Below are 10,404 nucleotides of genomic sequence, written 5' to 3'. Positions count from 1 at the left end.
ATGAAAGAAGTTGTTTCGAGGCACGGAGTGCCCACTTCTATTATTTCGGATCGCGATGCACGATTCACGTCAGAGCTTTGGCAAGCGATGCACCAATCTTTCGGCTCACGATTAGACATGAGCACAGCATACCATCCTCAGACGGATGGGCAGTCTGAGCGAACTATCCAAACTTTAGAAGACATGCTTCGAGCGTGTGTTATCGATTTCGGCAACGGCTGGGAAAAGCACCTCCCTTTAGTGGAGTTTTCATACAATAACAGTTACCATACCAGCATTCAAGCCGCTCCATTTGAGGCATTGTACGGACGTAAATGCCGGTCACCTCTCTGTTGGGCAGAGGTGGGGGATAGTCAAATTACGGGTCCAGAGATTGTAGTGGACGCCACAGAAAAGATAGCACAGATACGACAACGCATGGCGGCAGCACGCGACCGTCAGAAAGCCTACGCGGACAAGCGTAGAAAACCATTGGAATTTGAGGTCGGGGACCGGGTTTTATTGAAAGTTTCACCCTGGAAGGGTGTGGTACGTTTTGGCAAACGGGGCAAACTAAATCCGCGGTACGTCGGACCATTCGAAATTACAGAAAAGATTGGCAAGGTAGCCTACAAGTTGAACCTACCAGCTGAACTCGGTGCAGTTCACAATGTATTCCACGTGTCGAATCTGAAGAAATGCCTATCAGATGAAAACCTCATCATTCCTTTTAAGGAACTCACTATCGACGAGCGGTTGCAGTTCGTCGAGGAACCAGTTGAAATCACGGACCGGGATGTTAAGGTCCTCAAACACAAGAGAATCCCTCTTGTTCGAGTTCGTTGGAACTCCCAGCGTGGTCCAGAGTATACCTGGGAACGCGAAGATCAGATGAAAGAAAAGTACCCCCAGCTATTCGAAACCAATGCATCCACTTCTGAGGCTGAAGCTACTACTACTGAATTTCGGGACGAAATTCCAAATCAACGGGGGGATGATGTGACACCCCAGGAAAAACCAGTGAACGATGTAACTTGCCTAGCTTCCTCAGTGAGTGCGTACCAAATTTCGGGACGAAATTTCTTTTAAGTTGGGGATAATGTGACAACTCGAGTTTCTGACTTTCACTTTCGCATTAAATGCGCGTTGACTTTGACTGTTTAGTTGTTTGGATTGTGGACTTGAAATTGTACGCGATGTATTTTAATGAAACGTATTGTCGTTTTGTCATATGTGATTACTTGCTGTGGTAGAATATAATATTAGATTTATTATTAAAAACACTTAGTCTAGATCACGAAGCATGGCACACAGTTCGAAGGATCTCGAAACATATCCTTCGACTCGAAGGATCAGCTTCCGGTTCGAAGGATCTCGAAACATATCCTTCGACCAAAGACTCCATCCTTCGACATCTTTCGGCCCAGCCTTTCTAATGGGCTTGGCCCATTTCTGTAATACGTTTAAATACGTGATGCATGTAACCGGCAGTTAGTTTCTAAAAACCCTAATACCTTTCCCTCTCTCTCGAAGTCTTGGAGTCGGCTGAAAGTTCTTGTGCACCCGAAACCCCACTAGTTTCAATCCCCTAATCCGGTTAGTGTTTCACTATCATCGTTGATGACATGATGTTATTATTATTACATGCTTTGATTAAGAACGACTCGAATTGATTGTATGTTGAATGATAGGAATCGTATAAAGATGATCTTGTAGTTGTATGGCATGATAATAAGTTTAAATCGATTCAATGGTGCTTGTTATGTTACTGTGACGATGTATGCTCCGGATTGATAACTTGTTGATATATTAGTGAAATCGGGTTATTATGAAATCAGTTTACATGAGGTTGTTATGTCTTGATAGTAATCCGAATGAATATGGTTATTGTTCATGATTTCGGTTAGGGTTCTTGAGATTGAATATATGAAATGTGCTTGTTAATGATGATGACGGCTGTAGATGATTAGGGTTTCTGTTTCTGTAATTGACTGCATGATATCCGTAACTGATTGTGATCAAACGTAACTGTTAATTGTCGAAAGATATTGCTACTCGAAACATAGTTGTGGTCGAAAGATGCTTGTTAGTCGAACCATAGTAGTGTTGACCGAAGGATAGCTTTGACCGAACCATAGGAGCATTGACCGAAGGATAGCATTGACCGAAACATAATTAAGTTGACCGAAAGATGACAGTTGGTCGAAAGATGGCATTGGTTCGAAACATAACTTTCGGTCCGAAGGATAACTGTGATAACTGTGTATCGAAAGATCACTAATGTACCGAAAGATAAGGGTGGATCGAAAGATATATAATTATGAACATATTTTAATGTTGGAATGTATGTTTGATTTATTTGGCATGCCATGATTAGTGATGAATGTTAACATTGGTATTCGTGTACACTAGCTGATGGTTTGATGTGAAACAATACGTGTTGTGCCGATATGCAAACTGACTGTTATGTGAACATTAAATTGCACGCGTATCATTGCGAACATGAACTGATTTGTTATACGTGCATACAATAGGACGTGATTAATTACTTGTGAGTGCATAACCTAGCATACCGAGCAAACCAAGGTGAGTTCACACAGCCAAGGCATGGGTTCCCAGGGTGGGAATGGGTTGGATGATTACTTGTGCATACTTTGATACTGTAACGAACGATTAAACTGTTGATGCTTACGAACTACTCAACTGCCTTCGCACCCACCCTGGTCGGTAAAGACTATGGTCGCGAACGAATTGATGAACTGCCTTCGCACACACCCTGGTCGGTAAAGACTATGGTCGCGAACTAACGAACATAATTTTCGCACACATGCCTGTGAGGCCGCGATGGAACTGATACGATACGAAACTTAATTGAACAAACGCACTATTACCCAAACTAAACTATAAACTGTGAACTCGCTCAACTAGTTTGTTGATTATCTGCTGCATGCCTTGCAGGACCTTAGGTACATAATGGAGCTTGCACACGGAGGAGCTGGTCGTTGTGGGGCTTGGATCTTGATTATTTTATTGAACACTTTTGATATTTGATACTTAATTGCTATGGGTTTTACAATAATACGCTTCCGCTAAACAATGACAACTTACTTATGTTTTGGAAACACCTTTCATATGGAAATGGTTTGGATTATATTGCATTTACTTTTATTTTATACAATGTTCTGTATGATTGGTGGCTTGATCCTGGTCAGTCACGCTCCCAAGCGGTGATACTCCGCAGGTGGATTTTGGGGGTGTGACAGCAGCCAGCACCTTGTCAGCCATCTTTCCCAAGTTTTCAGCATTCAACTCTTGTGACGTGTCAATGATCCCATTATCAACCTTCTTTGGCTTTTCCTCTTTTTCTTTTTCTTCTCCACTTCCCCACCATTTTCTCTGCCAACCCTCTTCTTCTTCTTCAGCAATTTGTTGAATGATAGTATCAAGATTGAGGGTCCTTGAATCAATAGCAATGTTTCCCATGGGGTCAAGATAACATTCTCTGTCTGGATCCCATCTCTTCACCCTTTTTGCTTCAGTGTATATACCAGATATTCTGATCATTCTGTTTTGAGCTTTCATCTTTCTATTGACATACTTCTCTTGTTCATTTCTGTTGTCTTTAAAAGGAACAGGCTCAACAGTTTTTGCCATAAAAGCATATCCAACCGCATCCTCCTCTGGTAATAACTCGCTCCAATCAAAACCTTCATCGTCATGAATCACAGCAAGAGCTCTGGATTTTCTTTATTATCCTCAAGTTGTTTCATTCTGGGCGGTTCTGATTTATTCTGATGATAAATCGCTTTCTTGTAATAATCTTCTTTGAACGGATTTTCAGAATCATCAGCATAAGCATTTCGACACTCTCTTTTAAAATGACCTTTCTGTTTACACTTAAAACAGGTCACTTTTGACTTGTCAAAGCCTAACTTGGTAGATGGTCCACCAATAGACTTTCTTCCTGTTATCTCCATGAAACGCTGTGCCCTTCTCACTGCACTGGCCATACACCACCTTATGTCGATCAATTCCATCTCCTCAGGATCTATTTGATCATAGTCTTCCTTTGTTAGGTTGGTTGCCTATCTTGCTTGCCACAAGGCTCTCATACGACTCTAGCACAGAAGCTAAGAAAACCATCTGTTGCTTTGCAGATTCCTCACTGAAGTTTTGAGCGATCTTTAAATCCACAGCGATGTTGCATTGAAATAAGTTCTTTGCAGCTGATTGGCTTGATGTTGATGAAGAACCACTGTGAAATCCACTGCTTGAACTCTCTTTGCTTGATGTGTTGGAATTTTCAGCAGAGAAAGCTGTCTTGGGAGACGTGTTCTTGGGAATCATGCTTTTTGGATAATACAAATCCAAATTCTGCTGATATAAAGAATGACTGACTTTGTAAGACTTCTTTATCTCTAGCTCGTGACTCTCCAGTCTTTCAATAAGCAAATCTACAGTCAACACTTCTGGCGGCTTAATGGTATTCTTCAACATTAATGCAAAGTATTGCCAATCCATCTCATCTGGTAATGAGTCAAACAATTTGTCGACTAAATCTTCTTGAGAATATACAATCCCATGTCTTGCCAGCTCCAACTTCAAGTGCCTGAACCTCTCAATCATTTTAGAAACAGATTCATTTTTTAAACAACTGAATAAATCAAACTCTTTTCTCAATAGTTTCTTTTTGTTTTTTACTATTTCAGCACTTCCCAAGCATTTCACTTCTAACTTTTTCAAGAGATCTTTAGCGTTATTGTACTCAATCAGAGATATTATGTCTTCCCTGATAGACTGAAACAACAATGCGATGCACTTTTGCTCGGCAACAAAACTGTCTATATCTTCAGTTGCTGTCAAATTTTCACCATTTTGCCCTCCATCACTGTATCCATTCTTTAGACTTTTCCAGCTGGGATACGCAAATGCCTTTAACCATTCTTCAAATTTCTTAGCCCACTCACTGTATTCTTCGATCGCCATCAACTTTGGAGGTTTGTTATATGTTCCGTATGCACTTTCCATGCTTAAAGTGTCAAGCACAATTTTCTTCGTATTCGGAGTGTTCTCATTGGTGTTGCTAGAAGTATCATCTCCAGAGTTTCCAGCTAAGGCATACATATCACTAAATGGATTCATGAATTCGTCCATCTTTCACGTACCTGAAAAATCAACAAACACATAGAAAATTTTTGAAATTTTGAAAAGTAGCAACTTCAAGCGGAATCAGTTTGAAGCGAAATAGCTTCAAGCGGAATCAGCAGGATTTTTCAAGAGGAAACAGCCTTTTCAAGTGAAATCACTTATTTCGCTTGATATTTCAAGCGGAATATGAATTCAAGCGGAATAAGACACAATTTTCAAGCGAAATCTGATTTCAAGCGAAATCTGATTTCAAGCGAAATCAGACACTATTTTCAAGCAGAATAAGATGATGTCAGCATTTTCGAACTGATTTTCAAGCGGAATTAGTTAATTTTGTTCAAATTTGTTCGAATTAAGGTCCAAAACTCTCAGGGATTAGTTAACACTATGTTTCGCTTGATATATGTGAAAATCAGGCCATTTCAACCGTTGAATTTTGTTCAAATCAGAAAAGAAGGTGTAGAAGTGTAAGAATCCGATGAAATCAAGCTGAATTGGTATGAGCTCCTCGTCCTGAGCTCTGATACCACTTGTTGGATCGTTTCGGTGACCCTAAACAGTCAAGTTGAGTAGTTCATCATCATTTACAAAGGCGGAATCAATGCAAAAAATGTCAAACAGCTTGTTCCTTTTCAATTCTTTTCTATTAATGATTTCCTGAGCTTTAAAAATATTTCTGACAAAAAATCGGCAGCACCTCGACTCAGAACTAAAGATCAGATTCCACTCCAAATGAACACACACATCAGGTATATATAGGCCCCCTGATTTCGCTTGAAACAGCTTCAACCGGATCCTGATTCCGCTCCAAACCGTTCAAGCAAAACCACCATGTATGTTCAAGCGGAATAACAACTTAACTGATTTCGCTTGAAGTGACCTAGTGTCATTTCAAGCGGAAGTACATCAAATACCACTTTCTTGATTTCCAAACCCTAATCTATCCAATCTAGACATAAGACTCGATAAAGACGAAGTTAACAGACACTAGATGCACCAACATTATTGATAAAGGAGGCGGTGGTGTTGTACTCAACAGGAAGACTGCGAACCAGTTGTAAAACTAAACGTGAATCGGTGACGGGGTGATCGACATCTGCAAGTTGAGTTGCAAGGTTTTACAATTGTTGACAGTAATCATCCAGGGATGCACAAGCTGAGAGGGACAGATTGCATAATCGAGTTTTGAGTGCGACTGCTCGGGCTTTCTTATTGTTGAGGTAATTTTTTTCAAGTTTATCCCAAGCCTGTTTAGCCGAAGTTGTATTGGGCAGGATCCGAGGCAGGAAGTTGTCCGAAACAGTGCTTAGTATCCACTGCAGGACAAGGGCATCAAGCTCTTTCCATTGAGCATAGGAAGGGTCGGCCTTTGGTGGAGGAGGCGTGCCGTCAATGTGATCGGCAACCTTGTACATAACGACATGAAGCTAGAACAGCTGGACCCACGAGGAGTAAGTCACCGTGTACCCGTCCAAGGTGAATCTTGGACTGGATATTTGTTACGGAATAAGCTGGGTGTAGGGTGTTCGGTTTGGTGGCGGCAGCAGAGGGTTCAAGCTTGTCACCCATGGCTGAGAAGAGAAAAGAAAACGGGTGATCATGGACCGAGGAAGGAAAGGCTGTCGACAGGGTTAGGGTCGAAACCCTCGGATCGAGAGAAAAAATTGGGTTAAGGCTGTGATACCATAAAGACTAGGTAATGGGAAAATTTTGTCACACCTCAACCGATGGCGGAAACATCGGGGCGCGGCACTAGGCGTTCAGATTGCTCATGAGTTTCCATAACGCTAATTGTTGCAATAGTAATTTGTGACAACCGTGTTCTGTAATCGATGTTCAATGTAAAACAATGTTGGTTATTAATAAAACAATGTGCTTTGGTGTTATTATATGTGTTTTTGTGTTATTATGTGTGTAAATGTGTTTGGTGATTTCTCAATTTAATTCGATTCCGATTTCAAGCTCTAAATTGCTTTCTGGAAGGTTATACACGCACCAATGCGTAAATATAACCAGTTTAATGCAACAAACACTCCGGAATAGTGAAATAGGCTAAACATACCTTAAATAACCTCCACATAACTTAGAAATAAGTTTCGGATGGTTTGGTGTGTTGAAATCAAGTTTGTTCGATCGCAGGGACTATTTGTGTTAAACTGCGAAACTATACTGATTTGTATAGTAACGAACATTCTGTAACTTGATCATCAGTTAAACATACCCTAAATAACCTTTACATAAATAAACTTTATTGATCGATAGGGACTAAAGGCGTCAAAAAGTGCACAAGTTTGCACTTTCGCGCATAATTTACGTTCTGAATATATCCGGACATCCAAAAATTTATGTAAGCATTAAAATATTTTATTTTAGTGTTTGGCATGATAAAATTCCATTCATCGCTTAATTTGGATCGTTTTTGCGTTCGTTACGACTTCCGTCGTAATTAAGCGAATAACGCAACCGTACGACCAAACGAACCGATATTCGAGATATTTTTGAGCATGTTTTGAGTTCCCTATACTTTAACATTATTTTAGAGCCTTAAAATGAGGTTAAAAGGGCTTAAATGTGCCAAAAATGAGCCGAAATCCAAGTTCTGAAGTGCAAGGGCTATTTCTGTCATTTCTGAATAGATGGGCCACACGGGCCGCGTAAGCCAATGTCTTAGGCTATGCGGGCCGCCTAAGAGTCCTAGTTCAGCAGATTGTTTTTTTTTTTTTAAACAGCAGCTAGGTTTCTTTGTTTTGGAACATGGTTTTAAGCATACTATGGGCCCATTTTGATGGTATTTAAGTGCCCATGGTATCCAAATACAATGTGCCCACTTGTCCGGCTTAGATCGAAGCTCCATCTTCGAGAAATGATCCTAACGGTTCTTAAATTCCTATAAATACCCACCCTCACTTCCTCCCAAAGCACACTTGATCTGATTTTGGCTCTCTAAGTTGAAGTTTATGCTTCATACCTGAGAGTAAATCGGATCAAGAGCTTGCGGGGACCTTCTGTATGTATTCTTTCGTTCTTTTCATTCGTTTTTATCGTAAAAGCCAAACTGCGTTTGACTTTCTGCTTTGACCAGTTTATGGTCAACGCGAAGTTCGTTTGAACTTCATAACATGAGCGTAATCACGATGGTTACAGTCCCTAGTGACTATACCTACTGATTACCACGTTATCTAGGCTCAGTGACGAGTCGTAGTTTCGGCCAAAATGCGTATTCTCGCATATTTTGTAACCAAACTACTCTTGGGTATCAAAACTGTTTGTTTTGATATCAAAACTTGTTTACTAACTTAACTAAACATGTTTCGACATGTTTAGCTCGTCACTTTTTAGATTAGTGCTTGTGTAGAGTCGTAAGTCAAGCGGACTAAACACCCGCTTAGACTTTCGAACACGACCCGTTTGGTCGATCATTAGGATCCTACCAAACATGTTTAGTGACCATAGTAGCATAGGGAATAACCTTCCGAGGTTATACCTTATGGTCACCTAGTTTAGGTAGTTGTATGATAAGTAGTTTATATGCCATAGGTAAATTACCAAAATACCCTTTTCATGCGTAATTGGTAATTGAGTATATGTAACCTAAACTTTGTCATGTAACTGATTATATAACATATTTAAACATGTTTGGGCATATAATACTTGTCATAGGACTAGTTAGACGTCTCGAACGCGCTTTTGCGCGCACGACGCGTTAAAGTAGCGTAAGCTACCTTAATAGGCCGCGATGGGTCGAAAGCACTTAGGTTAGGTGTCAATTTAGGATGTAGGCTTTGTTAAACCATATCACATGAGTTCCAACACTCATTTGGTTTACAAGACCTCATTTTGTCCGATCGTCCGATTTAGGCGTCTATTGTTTGACTAGTGGTTCGATTACTAGGAGCTACTTGATTCCTTTGGTTTGCTTGAGGTTGTTTGAAGTTCTATTGATTGAGGATACTTTGCACTTCAAGTGAGTACATAGTTCCCCTATTTTACTGTTTTTAAATGTTTTGGGGTGATTCATATGTACGAAATGTTTTCAAGGTTTAAACGATGATTTCAAAAACGATTAAAACGATTTTTACTAAACTAATAACGATTTCAATAATGTGAACAAACTTGATGGTTATAGTTACATAACGAATGACATTCATTAGCATTGATCAAGCCGACCAGTATTAGGTTATGGTACCATAGGATCTGACAAATCCCGTTATTTTACTTCACCCACGGTTATGTGTGGGGGTTATGGGTAACGACTGAATCTGATGTTTTTTAACTTACCCTTTGGTGGTTTGTTAACTCGAGAAGCGAGAAGCGAGGTGATCGAGTCACTAAGGTTTGAATGTTGTTAGCGAGGCAACCATAATTAGTTTTTCACAATTAAAACGAGGATGATTTAAACGATTTTCACGAGTTAAACGATTTGGGTAAACGATTGGTTTTTGGTTAGTGTTTAGGTAACGGTATGGGTGTGATATGATGAAAGCATGGTGGATACGCCGCTGGTACTTCCTATATATAAGTGTTTTCATCATATTACATATCGTGGCGTTATTTAGTTCACTTGGGTAAACGATTTTGAAACGATGTCACACAACGATGTTTTTCTAAAGGATATAAACCATACGAGTTTTTAACAAGTTTTTACAAGATGTTTTACAAGTTGGTTTTCTAAAATAAATGTTTTTGGGTTAAGAATCATGGCTACGAGATTTTACAAATTATAATCATCTTGATTTGAGTTGGTTAAATATGTTGCAATACAATTTTCAAAACAAGGTTTGTATTTTGACTCTTGTAGTCTAATTAAGTACTGCAACATATAAACGAAGCCATGATTCCGATACTCTTATAAAACCTATGTACTCGCCAGCATTTCTTTGCTGACTTTGTTTTTATATATGTTTTAGGTGTTGTTGCTTGATTGATTTCTAGGATGCATGCGTCACGTAGGATCTGGACGAGGCCTTAGTGACTTTAAAACAATGATAGTCGATATGAAACTTGTTTGTTATGTGTTAAGACAATGTTAATGTTTAATATTATCAATAAAACAAAACACTTTTTGTATCCATGGTTATGAAACGATAATTCTGTTGCAACACTCCCCGACGTTTCCGCCACGGTTTATTGTCCTACGTGGTCGAGGTGTGACAGAAGAAGTTGGTATCAGAGCCAATGGTTATAGGGAATTAGGTTATTAGTAATGCTTTGACCTAAACTATAACTTTAGGACCCTAACGCAAGTTTACTTGTGTTTAGATTCTAAAACAATACCGT

Source organism: Helianthus annuus, chromosome 12 (genome assembly GCF_002127325.2).
Source record: "Helianthus annuus cultivar XRQ/B chromosome 12, HanXRQr2.0-SUNRISE, whole genome shotgun sequence".
Lineage (NCBI taxonomy): Eukaryota > Viridiplantae > Streptophyta > Magnoliopsida > Asterales > Asteraceae > Helianthus > Helianthus annuus.
Note: the sequence above shows the minus strand (reverse complement) of the source record.